The sequence below is a fragment of the Topomyia yanbarensis genome, chromosome 2, assembly GCF_030247195.1.
Source record: "Topomyia yanbarensis strain Yona2022 chromosome 2, ASM3024719v1, whole genome shotgun sequence".
In the NCBI taxonomy this organism is placed as follows: Eukaryota; Metazoa; Arthropoda; class Insecta; order Diptera; family Culicidae; genus Topomyia; species Topomyia yanbarensis.
In genome coordinates, this window is record NC_080671.1 from 15,064,242 (window position 1) to 15,076,811 (window position 12,570).

The following is a 12,570-nucleotide window of genomic DNA, read 5'->3' on the forward strand; positions in this document are numbered from 1 at the left end:
TCACCTTCCACATGCAATCTAACTGTAGCGATGTCGAGCAAAGCGATAAATCCAACGCGCTTGCGCGTGCTGGTGGTGTAGGAATCCGCGTCATTTCTCCCGTGTTTAAGATGGTCATGTTGAAATTGTCGCAAAGATCTTGGATTAATGTTGATCTATTATCATCATGAAGACAACCCCATACCGTACCGTGCGAGTTAAAGTCTCCCAGAACTAGCCGCGGTGCCGGTAAGGATTCCGTGATATTACAAAGCGTTCGGTGCCCTACCGAGGCTCTAGGAGGAATGTAGATGGAAGCAATGCAAAGGTCTTTACCTTTGATTAAAACTTGACAAGCGACAATTTCAATGCCTGGTGTCGAAGGGAGGTTAATTCGGTTGAAAGAATAGCACTTTTTGATCCCCAAAAGTACTCCTCCATAAGGGTTTTCTCGATCCAGACGGATTATATTAAAGTCGTGGAAGTTGAGATTTATATCAGAAGTTAACCAGGTTTCACATAATGCGAAAGCATCACATTTTAAACTGTTTAGTAAGAATTTGAAGGAATCGATTTTCGGGAGGATACTTCTGCAATTCCACTGTAGAACAGTGATCGAATCGGTGACCTCGTTCGATGACTTAGCCATCGAAGGATACGATCGCTGCAAGGAGGGGCCATTTAGTAGTCAACTGCTTCAAAAATGTTTGCACTATAGGGAGAAAACGTATCAGAAGACTTTTAAGAGGATCAGTAACATTGAAAGCTGTGAAAATTAAGTCCACTATGTCAGAAAATTTCATTAGTCCGTTACTGGACTGAGTATCTGTTTGAAAAACGGGGACACTTGGGGTTTTTGGTGTCCCTGGAAGTGGTGGGTACTCCTTGTTAGAATTAATATTTCCAAGTCCTGGAGCAAATTGCTTCGGCTTTTGTGCATCACTTCCGTTGGATTTATTGGTTGTAGATGGCGCACTCTGAGTGGACGACACCTTGGCACCCTTACGAGGCAATGTAGGGGAGGCTAGATTTCTCCTCTTCCTGGATTCCCCTGGGTTAACCAATGATGTTCCCTCTTGTGGGTCGTCAGATTCTTGCTCAACGCCAGCCAAAAGAGCAAAGGAATTTTCGGAAGGGACAGATGGCGAAGCATTCTTTAGCATTTCTGCATAAGAGTGCCTCGAGCGATCCTTAAGGGAGCGCTTAATTTTATCCCCGCGCTGCTTGTACACCGGGCATGACTTAAGAGCATGCGGAGGGCCCCCGCAGTAAATACACTTCTCAGTTTCTCCACCGCAAGCGTCATCCTCATGCTCTCCCTCGCATTTGCCGCACCGTTTTTTATTGCCACAATAAGTGGCTGTGTGGCCCAGTTGCTTGCAATTGCTGCAGTTCATTACCCGCGGTACAAACAGGCGAACGGGTAAGCGAACCCTATCCAGGAGGACATAGTTGGGAAGAGCAGACCCGGAGAAAGTCACCCGAATCGAGTCTGACGGAGAATAAGTTGTCTTATCATTTTCTGTTTTTGCGGAATACAATTGCTTGCATTCCAGAATCTTCACCTTTTGAAGTGAAGGGTCCTTAAAGCAGCCAACCCCGTACTTCAACAGGTCTTCGCATTTTAGACCCGGTTCGGCGACTATTCCATCGATCTCCACTGCCCTACAAGGCACATACACTTTGAATTGCTTCGTAAAACGCTCGCTGCGAGCAATCTGGTTCGCCTGATCGAGGTCATTTACTATAACGCGTATCTTATTAGCTCGAACACGTGTTATCTGAGCTACGGCCGGGTAGTTAGCAGTCAGCTCCCGTGATATTTCTAGAATATTGGGCGATTTCGTGTTGGGCCGGAAATACACCACCCAGGGTCCATTTGAATTGGCTGGGTATGTTTTAATACGGGGAGGACTGGGGGAATCAGGGGAGGGAGTAATATCGGGTTTATCCGGTAAATCCATGGGAATATCATTCCCATCCAATGTTCCTTCGCCCTCGGCCATTTAGGCACGAGGATAGCACGTGGTGTAAACGAGAGATGAAACTTGTATTCAGGGGAAAGGGAAAAGTAGACCGATCGGGGAAAGGGAAACGAAAGAAAGAAAAATAATACTTAGCTTATATAGCGGCGTGTCCGGCAATTCTCGTATTCACTTCACCAGCCTGGGCACCGGCGAACAAAGACTGCCTCAAACAATAGTTGACCTTCACTGACAATATATATTTTTGTTCACTTTATGCACAGCACCAGAAAACGAACTGCTTCGATCGAGAGCTCGGAGAGTTATGTGCGTATTGTTTTGATGATGATTCATTCATCCATTCAGGTGGATGATATCATCATTTTTGACACTTTCCTTGATGTTCGCACCAATGCTCTGCATCATACAGGTGTAGCCCGATTCGGATCAGGATGGTATGGGTGTTAGGGGGAGATGTGGGTTAAAAAGCGCCTTGCGTCTTCGATTTCGAATCAAATAATAAAATTTTATTTCGCATAATTTTGGGTTTGTGGTTAAACCTGGGGTGGTTCGTTTGATTCCAGCGGGAATCATTTTGATCTGTTTAAATTATGCGAAAGACATTCTTTGGTCCCTCTCAAACGTTTCTTTTGCCATGTACGAAGCGTTTTGAGGCGAAAAGGGACGAATATACAAACATTTTGTCCGGAATGTCTGTGAGTGGGAGAAACGATGACGTGTTAAGCGGTATGGTATGTGTGAATGTTTGAGTGCAGAATCATATTGAAGGAATGAATGCATGTGTGAATGATAAGATAAAATTGTTTTGGGGTTAATTCGAAGTGCTCATCGGAATGTGAATGATCGAGTAGGCCAGTGATTGAGGATGAATGAATGGGATAATTGTATGAATGTATTTGGATAGAAACCCCAACACAAGCGTGTAGTACTGGTACCGTAAGAACACGAGGCATTTCTGGACAGTCGATGATAAAACGAACAATGTAATGCCGACAACCGTTCCCCTGCAAGTTGGAACATTGAAAATTGTCAATGCCACTTGCAGAATTTTGGGAATTTCGAGTTGTTACCAGTCTTGTTTTCAGGTTGGATTTAGGGTTCAACCCATAGCCGAGTAATGACGATGGCTGATAGCCTCTCGCTTCGCGTATGCTGTCAGTATTATCAGGCCAAACACAGGCAAACTTTTCACCAATGAGGACCGCCGGTCGATTAGTTTTTTTTGACATGAATTATTGATAAATTGCGGAAGAAATAATTAGGTGTAGTTAGTTTTTCTTTGTTTATTTATTAATTTCGTTCATAATTATTGTATCGGTGTTAGGTGTTAGTTTAGAAAAAAAATTGTTGTCAATTTTTTTTCCACCCGGTGTGGGCGAGATTGTAACCCGTCAAGGTAACAATTTAGCACTGGGTGGAAATATACCCTTTCGTGCGTACTCTCTCCGTAGAGTGTATTGTTTACGAAAATTTATGCTCACCGCTGTTTCGATACCGTTCACTTTTTCTTGTAAATTTTTGTATAGTTTCGCGTTTGTGAACGGTTTTGTGCGTACAGATAGGTGTAGAAAATTTTGTTAAACATTTGTCAATAACTAACATAGGGCTTAGGTAGGTTACCGCGCTCCTCTTGCTGTTATATTGGTTGCTGTTTATGCTGCAAAGGAGATGACAGTTATGCGGCGGTGCGGTTTTGTGGTGATGGTGTTTGTTTTGGCGGAGTGGAAAAGGCGGCCATCGTGAAAAAACCAGAAAGTGACGAACCACGGCGATAGACAGACGTCCGTTTAGAAGTTTTTTTTCTCGGGAGTTTTCCGCCACTAGAAAACGTTCCAGTGCGCGTGTTTGACGGCAAATTAAATCCGTCAAAAGTGCCGGCCCGTGGTTCGGGCACAAGTGAATTTAGTGGTGCAGGATCGCCGTCGGGGGAAGCTAATTGTAAAGGAGTTTTCGCTTCCCCGGCTAACAGTTAAGGATCCGACGCACCCGCCCCTCTCGCTGCAGAGGATAAGTCGAACGAGCCTTGCTCTCCTCTGCAGCTAACAGTCAAGGAGAGGGAAGCAGGTAGGACAACGGCTCCACCTGGGAAGAACACTGCGGTGTCTTCTGGGATTCCTTGCGGGGAGCAAGTGAATCCGGTGATTAGTCACCAACGTCGCTAGGGAGGTTCCAACAAAAGAGCAAAGCTCACCTCCCTAGCTAATTGTAAAGGACCGCTGCGATAGCAGCCAACGATACCAGCAGGAGAACTCGGCCGTCGGAGTCCCGGCCGGTCGGATAAACCCCCGCCTTCCGCAGTCATCAAAAGCAGCAGCAGCAGCAGTGAAGTAGAGAAGCGGAGAAATAAAAGTCGGTAAATTTAGTAAATTACTTGTTTGTTTACTTTTGTTTTTTGTTGTTACGAAAATCCGAAATTCTGTAGAGGCACCTAGGCCGCCCTGAAAAGAAGGGTTCGCCGGGCAAACAAGAACCCGAGTAGTGGGCAAACCCCTACTTACAAAATGAAAGCGCTTTGTTTTGAAATAATTAATTTTAATGAATTATTTTAGAGCGATTTAACCCCACCTCGTTTCAATTGCACTAGAACTAATTGAAATCCCAGGGTAACACCGTTTAGTACTTCCGAGAAACGCCACTGAATCCTATCAATAAACTTTATCCAAATATTAGCAAATTCACACCCATTTAACCATTAAATTTAAGGTCACTAATAATTTCGCTGGAGCAGAGATTTGTTTTGCCTTCCTACTGGTGCCAGTCATTATAATCTATCCGGTAAACAAGCGTAATTAGCTGCTCATCAAAAACAGAAGCGAGCGCGAAAGGCATGAGAAAATGCCAGGATAAGGGGATGGGACGCTAGCTTAGTTATAATAAAGAAACCCACGAGATCCGGTTTTAAATATACTAAATGGTTTATACAATCGTGAGTATCGCAAAAAGCCGTGTGATATCTGACGAGTTGGAATCTCTCGAAGTATTTGAGCAAAGAATAGACCCACTGAGTACCTGCTACCATGTCGTAAGAGGCGACTAACAACAGGATGCGTTCCTGAGTTGAGGTAGCTCTTCGTGCCGAAGACTGAGATGTGTGTTGTGTCACATTGTCGGTTGTCACGGTAAAGATGCACAAGTCTGTTTATGCCAAGATACATGCTGGTGAACTCGGGTGATTCGTAGTTATACTGCCTAAGGTCGACCCTCATCAGCAAAAGACAAAAGTTGAGCCCGTAAGATATTAAGCCTGTTCTAATGAGCCTGCCCCTCTTAGTTTTCCGATCTGTATACTTCATATCCTTGCTCTCACTTGAGTACTATGACTATAATTTTCATAACTTTCCCTACCCAGTAATCCCTAGCTAATTGAAAGTTGTTAAAATGTAAAAAGATGGGTGGGTAATGTCTGCGACATAACCGAAGAGATGTAGAATAGATGTTGATACTCATTCGAATTTTCGGACAAAAGGTGATTTGGGCGAGGAATATTTCAAATTATTCTTTACAAAAATGATGGTGGTCCTAAAAAGGACCGTTTTTGTTGGCGTTGTTGGCCTTGGTGAGGGAGATGGCTAACGATGAAATGAATTGTTAGCATGAGGAAGTCGCATAGTACTGGCCAATGGCAGAACAGATAATAATTGATTCCTGAAAATCAATTTTTCTTTATTCATGTAAATTATACATACTTACAAATCTAATAGAAGATTCCTGGTCATATTTCTGAATCATTGGTGCGAACATTGTGTAATTTGGTTAAGTACAATGAAAGTTACAAATTTTCCAAACTCGACCTTCTGTTCCTTCCGAAATATTGAAATGGGGTGTCTATATTAAACCGTTAGTCGTGGTCACAATAAAAAAGATGGGTGGGTAATGTCTGTGACATAACCGGAGCGTCGTGACTTCAATTCGAGACGTTTAATTACGGCTGAAGTTTATAAGCTTAGCTCGACTTTGAAATCCTGCACAATCTCACGAATCAGACGCTGGTAGGGCCATTTTGTTTGCTACTAGCACGGAGCTGCACAAAAAAATCATTTAATGCAGTTAGTTCACGGAGGCTGCCAAAAAGCTCGAATAGAAGCATGCGACTTCAACGTTTCTCTTAAACACTGATCACTAGAAAGATGGTGAGGGAACACGCACATTCGTTTTGGTTATACTGATAATAGCAATCATTCATTTAATGCAGGAAAGGAATGGAAAAGCAGTGCACGAAACGAGCGAGAGGATAATTTAAATTTTTGTTCCGTGTGCAAGCTACTTCTTTCCACACAACGTATTATGTTGCTTGTTGAAAATTTGTTACACATCTTAAAATTGAAGTTTCAGTTTAACTCTCACTAGAACACAATTGATTGGTCCTGAAAAGAACCGTTGCTTTTATTGTAATTTACGCCCACTCCCAGCGGACACTGTGAGCCAGTTTGATTTCTTTTGCGAGAAAGTTACGTACTTGGCGCACTATTTTTTATCCTCAAACAAACCGACCAAGTAGGCATCACTGGCTTCATTACGGCTGAGTTTTGTAAGCGTAGCTCGATTTTGAAGTAATACACAACCTTACGAACCAGACGCTGGAATGTTAGCCAGCGGATAGTTGCTCCGTTGCCCTTTAGTTGGGGCGAAATACTGGCATGGCGACAGTTCCTGATCGGTAGTTGGTTGCGATGCGGCCACCAGTAGCTGGGGCACTTTTTCGGGCCGTCATCATTGCCGACCGACCAATATTCATATATGAACACACGAGAAAGCACTACTATCGCTCTCTCGCTCGTTTTCGTGCCATTCCTGTGCCTTTCCTTTCCGTTCGGCTACCAATACTAGCATAACCAAAACGAATAGTCTGTCTTTCCGTCGCCTTTAATCTAGTGGCCAATGCAATCAAACTTGCATGTTCAGTTTTTCAATAACAAAATTCCAACAATATTTTCAAAGAATGTTGCAGATTTGAAAAGAAGGATGGAAAAGATTTTCACAAATTTAAATTCTTTTGTCTTATTTGTTAGCGCTGATGCTGGCCATGGGATGGTGGGGGAACACGTGCATTCGTTTTAGTTATGATGGTATCAGCAGCAGAAAAGAATGGAAAAGCAGTGCACGAAAACGAGCGAGAGAGGATAATTTAAATTCTCTTTCTTTCTTTCCACATATCGTATTTCTTATATAGCTTTCTGAAAATTATTTGTTATATACCATAAAATGTAAATTTCAGTTTAACTCTTATTAGAACACAATTAATTGGTCCTGTAAGGAACCGTTTATTGTTTTATTGCGGGAGCATAATTCAGACGCACTCCCCGCGGACACGGTGAGCCAGTTTAATATATTTGGCGTGAAAATTATGCGCTTGGCACACTATTTTGCATCCTCGAACAAACCGACCAAGTAGGCATCGTTGTCTTCTCGGGGCATCATTACGACTGAGCTTTGTAAGCGTAGCTCGACTTTGCAGTCCTGCACAATTTCACGACCCAGACGCTGGAACGATAGCCTACAGATTAGTTGCTCTATTGCCCTTTAGTTGGGGCGAAATTCTTGCAGGGCAACAGTTCCTGATCGGGTTGCGATGAGTCACCAGTAGCTGGGGCACTTTTTCCGACCGTCGTCATCGCCAACTGCTTTCCTTCGGTGGACTGGCTGCTTGCTAGTGCTTGAACGAATACGAATGATGAGAAAAACCGACCGACAGATATTTATATAATCGCGCTAATATGCACTACTATCGCTTTCTCGCTCGTTCTCGTCCCGTGCATGAGTCTTTCCTTTCCGTCCGGCTTCTAATGGCCTAACCAAAGGTTAGGGAAGGAAAATAACAACACAGGGAACATAGATAATATGGAATTTGCCCGGCTAGCTCAGTCGGTAGAGCATGAGACTCCTAATCTCGTGGATTCGTGGGTTCTAGTCCCACGTTGGGCGCCAAAATGTAGCCAAAACCTACCGTTCCTTTGTGCCATTTCGGGATCAAATTCTATAACCTGCCCTGAGGTTAGGTTTCATGCTGGGCAATTCTAAACTGATGAGTGGTCCTCTTCGGGGGTGGCGCTCAAGCTACTCGTTTATAACGTCCTGAGGAACGTTTTGGAAGACGGAAATCGTAAACGGCCATTTGGCCCGCTACAATTCTTCACTCCCAATTGAATTAAAGAATCTTCTCGATGAGCGGATATATCAAGACGCTTTAGGAAGAGTTACATATCAAATGATTTGAAGTTCCGTAATCGGATTCACAAAGATCACATGAATAATACTTGCCACACTGAAGAGTAGCCATGTGACAATTGAGTTTGCAATATCCAGACAGTGCCATGAATAGAATACTGTAATTGTGCTTGCAGTTGCAGTTTTAACTAATTCTTTGACATTTTCGGACCCGGCAGAAATATTTTTGTATGAATGCAAGTTTGCAAGCTTCACCAATGTTTGGCATGTTCGGATGTATCCCAAGAGCGAATCTTGTGCTTTATCCAACTTATCGACAGTGGTAGAACTGGCTCTGGACCATTGAAGCTAGTCGCATCAGTCTATTTTCAATTTTCAAAGACATCGCTCACGATACTTAGTGTGCTCCTGCTTCTATCTGAGCCAATGCAAAGCGCCATTGTCTGAAGAACAAAAGATACGATGGTGTATTCTCATTTCACGACAATAAACACTAGCACCGGCTCGGCCCTCCAACAAAGAACCCTCAGTATAAACAACTACGTATTCTTCAAATTATCGCTCCATCCAGTTAGTGAGCCATTCCTCGCGAGGAGCAAAAAGATTCTAACCAAAACATAACTCGTACTATTTACTATAATTCTTCTGAACAGGCTATTGAGCTATTCTTATAACAAAGCCGGATTGAATATCAGTCTTCAACAAAGTTGTACACAATTAAAATATCTTTCTTATTTTCACTTACAGTGAAAATACGATGTATACAGTGCCATCTAGCCGCGAATATGCGGCATAGACTTGTCCAATTTTCTTAAAATTTGGAGCACATACTTCTGGTGGAAATAGGAATCGACTCAGCATAGGCGTCATTTTTTTCACTCTAATGTTTCACGAGGATTTATCTTTCGATAAAGTTCGCTTCAGGTGATGCCCTAAAAATTGAAAAGAAGTGGGTTAAAATGCGAAATCTACATAAAAACGCATAACTTGGAAAATCCTCCTAAAAAGCTGCATAAAAAATCGCATAAAAATACTTCAGTGTATAGTATGTTGTATAGCTTGCGGTTTCATTTTTAGGTAATTTGCGTACACAATATATGGTTGCCCTACACCAGTTTTGTTTTATATCAGTATACCAATCTTCTTTAATGGTATCATCGTCCATTCTAATAATCCAAACCAGAAATGCTAGTTTTTGTTTGATCGGCTATTTTGGAGGATAGAGAACTCGTCCTTGTTGTGCCGAACGTATGTCGGCAAAAATGATCACTGTATGTTTGTAAAACAGATTTTTTATGTTGACTTTCATGTGGAAATAATTACGAAGGTTTCATAATCTGGACACCGGAAAAGATCAACTACAGGCTGTGAGATCGCAGCTTGAGTCATAAATCGTGTCATAAAATCTGAGACAGTGCGGCAAATAGAAAATACTGAAATGAAGAAATAAACTACTTTAGATTTGACTTAGTATATGTTAACCATGTGCTCGATATGGAATGATATGGAAAAGTAACATGGGAGTTATTTTACTACTACACAGCTCCTATCCACTTTGGTATTAAGGAACTTTGAACTAACCGTTTCCAAACACATATACACTGAACACATTGTATTTGGAATCAGAGTCAGTTCACTGAAGTCTTTTTTATGCGGTTTTTATTTATGCGGTTTTTTATGTGACTTTTTTATGCGGATTTTCAAAGTTATGCGGTTTTTTGTGCGGATTTTCAAAGTTGTGCGGTTTTTTTTATATGGATTTTTAAAAGTTATTCGATTTTTGTAATGCAGCCCCCTTTTAGTTTTTAGGGCATCACCTGAGGCGAACTTTATCGAAAGATAGATCTTCGTGAATGCACATGCGCCAACAAAAGACATAAAATGGTCATATTTTTTTATTTTAGATTATTAATTACTAGTCTTTGGGTTAAGGATATGGGGAGCATTCATGATGTCAGTGAAAATAAAAACAGAAACCTTTTCACCTTTCTCATAATAAAGGTTATGTAATCGGTAGGAATTTTGACTTTTTAGCCCTAGGCCCGCAGGGCCCTATATTTTTTACCATTCGACTCAGTTCTGCGAGATCGGATAAAAGTCTCTATGTGTGTGTATTTTATTACTTGGTGGTAGAACGCCGACCCAGCACACGTTCAGTAGTTAGACCATACTACCGATTTCGTGCCAGAGTGAGGGACTCTGAACAGAGAAGATAACTCTGAACCCTACTCCTCTAAACTCCACCAAGAAATCCAACATTTACCTGATCCCCCGGATTCCATTTGAAATGACTACTTCGGGGGGAGTGCTAATGCACTTCACTTGATTCCTGCATTCCTGCATTACTTCAGTCCTGCACGGCATGATATTCTACATGTCCTCCTCTCTACGTTGACCAGTTGGATGCCGTGGTCGATCCAGCGATTCCGATTGGAGGGTGGATTCCGGTTGACTGGTACCGCGACGACCCTATACTGGTGGTTTGTCGCGTTCGGTGCTACTCGGCGTAGTCCCCGACGGTGGAGCTAGCCTACCTCGGCGGAGAGTTCCCCGACGAAAAAATGTCTCCCGCAATCGGTAACGGACGCGATATTCTTCCTTCGATGCAATCCGGCAGAATGCCGAGGTCAGTCCAGCGATTCCGGGTAGAGGATAGAGTTTGGTTCCCTGGTGCCCCGACGATTCAAGCCGGCGATTCGCTACGGACTACTCGGAATAGTCCCCGACGGTGGATCTTTCCTACTACGACGAAGAGTTCCCCGGCAGTGAAAGATCTTCCGAAACCGATACTACCCGAGCAGATGCCAAGGTCGGTCCTGCGATTCTGGGTGGAAAGTGACTTCCAGTTGACAGGCGCCCCGACAACCATTTGTCGGAGCTACTTCCCGATCTACTCGAACTAGTTCCCGGCGGTGGGCCTAGTCTACTCCGACGGAGATATTTCCAGACGTGGAAATTTCTCTCGAAATCGTTATTTCGATGCTGGTCGGTTAGGTGCCGAGGTCAGTCCTGCGATTCCGGGGAGTCACGAGTGTGACTTTAGGTGATTCGCATTTAATGCCAAAAGATCCTGACTTCTGCGTTGCAGAAGACAAAGAGTTAAGTAGCCGGGAAAGTCTAAGCTTGCTCATATGACCCTACTCCACGCTTTTTAAACTTTCTTACTTCAAATCCTTGCTGTTCCTTGTGTACTATGGCTCTTAATATTGAAAAATATTTCCCACCTCATATGTTTTTTATACGGATTTTCAAAATTATGCGATTTTTTATGCGGATTTTCAAAGTTAGGCGTTTTTATGCGGTACGTATCCCTCGCATAAAAAAAACTTCAGTGTTTTCTAAAATGGAAGATAATCTTTTCAGTCAACTTAACCTTTTTTGTGGACTGATAAGTAGCAACAAATTTATTTGTGATAAATTGATATCAGAGCATGAGCATGGTCAATTAAAATTTCTGCACCTTTCCTCAACAGCATTTAAACAACTTAATTTGATTTATGCTTCCTTAATTTATACCTATCTCTTGTGAATCTAATAGGGTGAAAATAGGTTGATTACCCATGATATTACCCCCCCCCCCCATTTTGTACCGTATCGCACCACACAATAGTGCGCTAAACGTTACGAAAACAGCAAGTTTGAATCGTATGTATTGACATGTGATAATACTATAATCTATTTCGTTACTTTTAGGACATTTAGGCATTTCAGAACCCAACACTTTTTCCACAGAGTTCATATATTTGAATCTGATGGAGACCACAGTTTAGTTGGTAAATCCATTTCCTTGTGCGCACCTAACCTGGGTTCAATTCTCAATCCTAATCATTGCGCAAGAAATGTTTCTAAAGCGATTTTTCTAACCCGAAAAGGAGGCACGCTGTTATAGTCGAAATAAAAAAAAACAGATCCTAATTAGATCCTATGTCACTTTGCCAATAAGGTTGTCTGCTAGCCTTTACCTTCTCAAAGACAACAGCAAACAATTTTTTAGCATTCTATCAGACGCCGTCAACGATATAGCCTAGTGTGAGTCATCGAACTTCTTATTTCCATGAACTTTTTAATACGGAAATAAGAGTGATTAAATACACCATATTCAGCAATCGTGAACAAAGTAATTGTCCAATTGATTATAATTGAAAAGGAAATGTTTCTCTCTTCAGTTAAAGCAGTTATTTTGAATCTGAATTACGTCTTTGTGCTGCAGTAGGACACGGCGCTTCTCTACCAGCTTTATTCCTTCCCATTCTGTTGACACAGGTCTGCATATTTGATATTGCACTTTACTACCTAATTGGGTAGCATTTTCCATTAACATAATTGGTGCTTTTCTTTGTGCCGATTCGCAAACCTCCGCGTTCCACTCGAAAGACCCAATCACTCTTACCCGTTACCAATTTCTCTTTTAGGCTCCTATCAATGGCCCACCGAATGTCCG

At 42.3% G+C, this 12,570-nt stretch overlaps 1 protein-coding gene and 1 non-coding gene across 5 annotated transcripts in view; one reads left to right on the top strand and one right to left on the bottom strand.

Moving 5' to 3' along the window:
* Positions 1 to 12,570, bottom strand: part of LOC131681288 (potassium voltage-gated channel protein Shaw-like) — a 232,776-nt gene that overhangs the window by 202,220 nt on the left and 17,986 nt on the right. The gene's annotated exons all lie outside the window — the stretch shown is intronic.
* On the top strand, positions 7,812 to 7,886 carry Trnar-ccu (transfer RNA arginine (anticodon CCU)). The gene has a single exon. It is a non-coding gene; the product is annotated as a tRNA-Arg (tRNA).